Genomic DNA, 6,195 nt, shown 5'->3' on the forward strand with positions numbered 1-6,195 from the left:
GAGGTTTGTCAGGATTTCAAAAACCATTTGGGGTTTTTAATTTTACCGAAAACGTCTACTATGTATATTGGCATATCTGTGATGACCGAAAATCCTTTAAAGGTATTTGAGAAGCTCACAAAGCTTTATTTCTAAGAGTGTAGGCATATCCATTGGCACAAAACTGAGTAGGTATCGTGTGGTGCTCTGTTCTTTTTCCTATGGTTACATACGATTGCCCAGCTGACTCCTTACATCTCCGCGGCTAATGCTAAAACCTGGAGCGACGTACTGATATTGACGGTTCCAAGCACGTATCCTAATTGCTTCTCTCCCTAACCAAATTTATCATAAATCTGTAGAGTAGGCTCAGGACGGGCCGAGGTGAGTAAAAATGGGGTGGAATGCCAATCATTTAGCCCGCTTCGATCATGTATTATGTGAGGAAGGGCGCCATATACCTGACAAGATGAAGATGACTCGATATAACTACTAGGAACCCATTACTATGCGCAGCAAGTGGTGTGGCTAGTATATTCATTTTGACAACAAGATGTGTATGTAGTCGAGTACTTTTCATCCTAAAATTTTCTGCTCAAGAGCCCTAAGGATATTTGCACCCCAACTAAGTCTGTAACTTCGGCAGATTGACGACCTGTTTCGAATGGAGGTTTTCGTGTCGCCGATTGAAAACCAAGGTAAAGATTCTTAGTCAAGATCTTATTCAATTCGTATACCTGAACATACACATATATATTCTACAAGATGCTGGTAATATCGTTAGTTATCGGATACAACATACAGTACATTATCATTACATTTGGCAGCAAATTAATCTTGTCCTCTTGCTATGGCTAACAATCAACTGACCTCGACTGAATTGATTGATGAGAACTACATATCACTAATTGCTTACCGATAGATCAAAGTAAACAGCATTTCACACGCCGATACGTTGATACCAGTAATGGTCAATGCACATTTATGGAGCATATCGAAATTTAACTGTCAAGAAAACCCCCGAATGAACACTGTTCGTCTTTGCCTGGGCCCTCCCTATAGTAATGACGAACAAGACTGTCTTCTAATATAAACAGAGCTCGTTCTTTTACTTCAGTATATATGATACATTCAATATAAGTCCAAGACTAGTGAATATTTCGCAACCATGCTGCAATCCCCTATATACCGATAGACAAAGTCAGCAGAATACGGTCATTTAGAAGACTATCATGTAGCCGGCTAGCCTCAGCTTCGGAGCGTATCGCCATCTATTGTTGTCTGGCCGTAACCCATGTCAGCTAAGCTATACCCTACTATTTGAACTGGAATGACAAAGTAGGTTCACTCCAACTTTAGTCCCACATCAACTTAAAAAAATGGCTTACTGCTGTCATCAGAAAAGGTCAGACGTATGGGTTGAGACGACAATTGCCTTTCATAAGCATTTGTTTGATGTTGTATTGCGTGGTGACAAGGCTAATGTAACGTCAAATCTCGCGTTAAATCAATGGTAAATGAAGGAGAAAGCGTAAATGCCTGTTTTCTAATTTGACAGAGGAATATGTCTTCACTCAATAGTAGGACTGTTAAAACAAAGTAACTAGTCAACTCAGTCTCGGTTGAAAGAAATATACAAAAAATTCATTTTCTACTCACTTACATCCAGTTTATTTCAAATTTGTAATGACAAAATGTTCGTTCGATAGATACCTAGAAACTCTGCTTATTGAGAATTTATTCTAAATTTTTCAAAAGACAAAACAAGTTCAAGTTTAAGTATATAAGATGATCATAAATGTTTTTTAGTAAGATTGTTTCGAGATTCTGCCATACACGTAAGTATATCACTGGTCGTGTATCGGTGTCATTTTATAATGACTACGAGATTAATTTTTCGGTGCATTATTAGTCAAATTATATACTTTTACAACTTACTGCGCAAAATGTCCAAGTGTTTAAACGAAATTCATCAAAGTTTCTGAACTGGACAAGACCTCTACTAAAGCTCTATTTACTATTAGTATTACACCAATCCATGATCCTCTGGTCGAAATGTCTAACCTTGCCTGAATCATAGCCATGATCGCCCTCGCAGATGTTACCAAACGAGGGACAGCAAAAAGGGTATGGTTTGGACAAATCCGTACGATCCCCATAGTAACAATTCTTATCTGCAAGCTTCACCAATTCACAACGGTGAGGTCTCTCAAAATTCCTTGCTGCGCAGCTGCAAAAAAAGGAACAAATAATGATCACTTCAATCTCTAATCACCAATAACCACTAGGGAGCGGAGTTGCGACAATAATAATCACTGTGCCTCTTTAATGGGTTTTGATGATATAAAATTTTGATCAGGGCCCGTTGTTCAAAACAAGTTTTGTCACTAACGCTGGCGTTAACTTAACTCGGCGTTAAGTCTAAAAGTTAACGCCAACGTTAGTGACAAAACTCGTTTTTAACAACCAGGCCCAGTATTTTGACCTGAAAGTAGGATAATTGGCAATGGAATTTCGTCTATAAATACATACCACCACTCACTGTCGGCCAAGGACTTCATCTGAGATACCTTGGGACAACTTTCGAAACAGTATCACGTATACACATGAAAATTAAAATAAGGGTACGGGCCTCACGTCGCTTTCAATACTTCCAAATGATAATCTGGCTCACATAACAGAATTTCCTAATTTCCTTACAGTCAAAAATGGATGTGCGGTATGCCTATGCTTACACTTTGGCCGGTTCGTTAGTCACTGGATCTGCCTCTCTCTCGCATATAGCCTCAACATCGGCTAGGCATCCTAAAAGATGAATAAAAAGGTATTTTTATGGAATAAACCTTTTACTGGAACGCTGTTGTACATATTCCCAAGTAGAGATTAGAGATGCATACTTGAAAATCCCAACATCTCATTGGTTCCATTCAAAGGAGCGGCGGGCAGAAAATGCATGCTGCATACCGTCTGCAGACTGGGGGTTTTCTCATGAGTCAATAGAATCTAAGGTCTGGAATTAGGGGACCATATCAGCAGTTGCTTTCAGCCAACTTCTGTATTAAAATTAAGATCTGGAATTAGGGGACCATCTGAACAGTTGCCATGTGATTTTCACACTAAAAAATAAGAGGCCATTTCAGGTATATGCCAAACGGTAGAACAAAGATTATCTAGGCCGTTGTGCAAACAGGCTTTGCGATACACCACGAGTTGGGGTGTAGGCCTAAATTCCTTCAACTGTGAACCAAGTGCATCCACTGGCACGCTACATGTATGTGTGACTCGCACGGATTTAGCACGTAGGGCCTACATGATGCTAATCAGCTAGGATGTATCTTGTGACCAGGACTGTAGTAATAAACGCCTGAAAACATTTTTTATTTGGCCTAACAACACCTGTTTAGAATGTACGTCAAAGAGGCCGGTATTTTCACTTAACATCAAGAGACGGAGGAGAACTGTCAAGGTGGGTGTTTGATATACAATGGTTTTCTGTTCCCTGGGTTTCTTCATTCTGTTATCTTTAATTATATTTACCCATGTCATTCAGCACTTTTTATCATGAAATGCTGCCTTTGAAACGAACCCAACCTTGCCGGCCAATCAACCAGGCGCACGAGGCACAACAGGCCGATACAATATACATGTTCTGTATTAAGTACGTCATCTGTCATGCACACCCAAAAAAAATCTTCCTGCAAGATGATTCACAGGTAATTCAAATATAAGAAAACAAACTTTGAAAAAAAGTTGGCGCAAAGCAACTACTGATATGGTCCCCTAATTCCAAACCTTAGATTCTATTGACTCATGAGAAAACCCCCAGTCTGCAGACGGTATGCAGCATGCATTTTCTGCCCGCCGTTCAAAGGAGAGCTAGAGAGACAATCACTCTTTAATGGGGAACACAGAGAAACTTCTCGTCATATTGTATTATTGCGTTCCCTAATAGTAGTCTGTAGTATCCAAATAGCTAAAAATTGGAAAGTACCGGAAAGTACTCAGAAGATTGACATAAAATGAGGAATAGATACAGTCAATTTGGAGGATGTCCGAGGCATCGGTTTCATCCTGAAAGCGAGGTGGTCACGTGAGAGCGTGGAGTTCCAGTCCAAATCACAAATGACTGTAGTTCGTTCTGGTTTGAGTCTTTCATGATTTCTGGTTATTTTGGGCTGTAAAAGTAACATTTATTTACTAGCAATATATTTTTTTACCGCTTTCGCCCAAATACTCCGCCAAGCTTTTGTGTACGTCAACTTGCATCGAATTAAGTGAAACCGCCAACGGTTTCGGACATAAGGAGCCCTAGCCACAGAGGACAAAAAAATGGTGATGATGATGATGATGACGATTACACGTCCCAATTTTCTAACTCTCTTGTCTCGCATGATATATTTAGCGGGAATTAAACAATGACTGATATACTATAGTGGCATTTGGTCCGAAAGTACAGTTTTTGGTTTGAATCTGGGATAGCTGAGAATTAAAAAAAAAAGACCACAAGCCTCATTCCACGGCATAAAACATAAACAAAAAACAAAAGTTTGACAGACAATTGCTATATTTCAACTGTCCAGGACTTTCCATGTCTTTTCGGTTCTCATAGCTTTCGAAATTCTGCACAGTTGGGAAACAGTCAGTGGCCTCAACTCTGACAATATGTGCATATAGCATTTATCTATATAATAAAGTACCTGCAATAAAATAGGTACTGCTGATACTATTTTACATACATGTAATCCATATATTAGCAGTGTACGTGTACTTATTTTCATTGGACTTCCCGGTATGTATTTTAAGATATAGAATTACCACAAGTCAGGGAAGCTAAAAATAAAGATTTTATAACTGATAGGCCAGCCATGGTATACATGTACAGTTTGAAATATAAAGTTACCACAAGTTAGGCACGCTCAAAATTTATATTTCATAAAGTATCTGAAATCGGAATTGAAGAAAAAGAAAAAGAAACTTAGAAATTTACCAACCCAAGACTGCAACGACTGCCAAAAGGCAAAGAAATTGAACGGAAAACTTCATTATGAACAGAATGCGATGTTTGTACCTTCCGCCTCGGCAACTTGTGAGTTCAAGTAAGGAAATACGTGAATATTTATAACCAATTGTACCAACACCTTTCATCCAGATGGTGCACCTAGAAATAATACGGTGGTTTTCGCGTGAACATGCCTTTGTTTTAGAAACATTCGTACTAGTCATGAGACAATTGTAATAGCAGTTGCGAGGCGTGGAAGCTATAACATGCAACAGGTGTATTTGACAGTTACAGAACTAGATATAGAAAATTAAACCATTAGAGCTGCTCATGTAAAAAAAACAACTTACGGGACATATCATATTTCATGCGCGACCGATACAGTGAACAATGGTCGCCGATAACTGCAATTGTCTAAAAAGTAAGTCATTTCGTACGGCCTGTGTCACAGCTGTAGTTGGTAGAAAGGGTGAACTACCCCAACACGATATCGCAACCGGCTGCTTTGTATTTTGTGACGATTCCTCTTTTGTGCGCGGAGCCTGTAGTGTACTTGCTCGGAATCTCTGCTGGGAGTGTTAGAACCTCACACTCGGCGCGAGCCTATCTCCTGCCAGGCTCCATTCATGCTTGTTAAGGAAGGGTCATTCCTGACGCCGTTACTGCTACACTCACGAGAAGAATCCATACACCTATAGACTATAGAATTATTAACGAATTGTAAGCTTTTCTTCACTTCCTTCACGAAATAGCACAAAGTAAATATATTGAGAAACGAAAAAAATTTCAGTCTGTCGGTCATCAATCGATGGCACTGCCACCGGCTACTCAGCCAAGAGAAGGCATGATCAAAGCATCAAACCCGTGCAACATTAAGAAGACCTAAAATAATGTTTGTGAACTGACATCCTTCATCTTGGGTATTCGTTCCTGAGTAGCATTTGTCATATAGTAGTTGTGAACGGACATCCAACTTTATTAGACACATGTTACACCCTTTCATGCTATTTGTTTTCTTAATCTATTCACTGTGTAGTATCAAGTCTTTAAAAAAGCATACCTTTGATTTTCCAATGCCATCCAATTATTTTCCAATGCGCCTTTAACAGCCCTCACTTCAAGAAATAGCATTTCAAAGTTGCGCTCAATGCATGTGCTAGCCATATGCGTTGATCTAGCGTGTTATCACGATGGATAACATTACGCCACCAGGCTAC

At 39.4% G+C, this 6,195-nt stretch overlaps 1 long non-coding RNA gene across 1 annotated transcript; it reads right to left on the reverse strand.

Moving 5' to 3' along the window:
• Positions 1-1,626: 1,626 nt before the first annotated feature.
• LOC135482552 (uncharacterized) lies at positions 1,627-5,117 on the reverse strand. The gene is made up of 3 exons (XR_010446234.1): positions 4,971-5,117; positions 2,715-2,784; positions 1,627-2,209 (listed from the first exon to the last, which is right to left on the reverse strand). It is a non-coding gene; the product is annotated as an uncharacterized LOC135482552 (long non-coding RNA).
• Between the last annotated feature and the right edge of the window lie 1,078 nt (positions 5,118-6,195).

This window comes from Lineus longissimus, chromosome 1, assembly GCF_910592395.1.
Source record: "Lineus longissimus chromosome 1, tnLinLong1.2, whole genome shotgun sequence".
In the NCBI taxonomy this organism is placed as follows: domain Eukaryota; kingdom Metazoa; phylum Nemertea; class Pilidiophora; order Heteronemertea; family Lineidae; genus Lineus; species Lineus longissimus.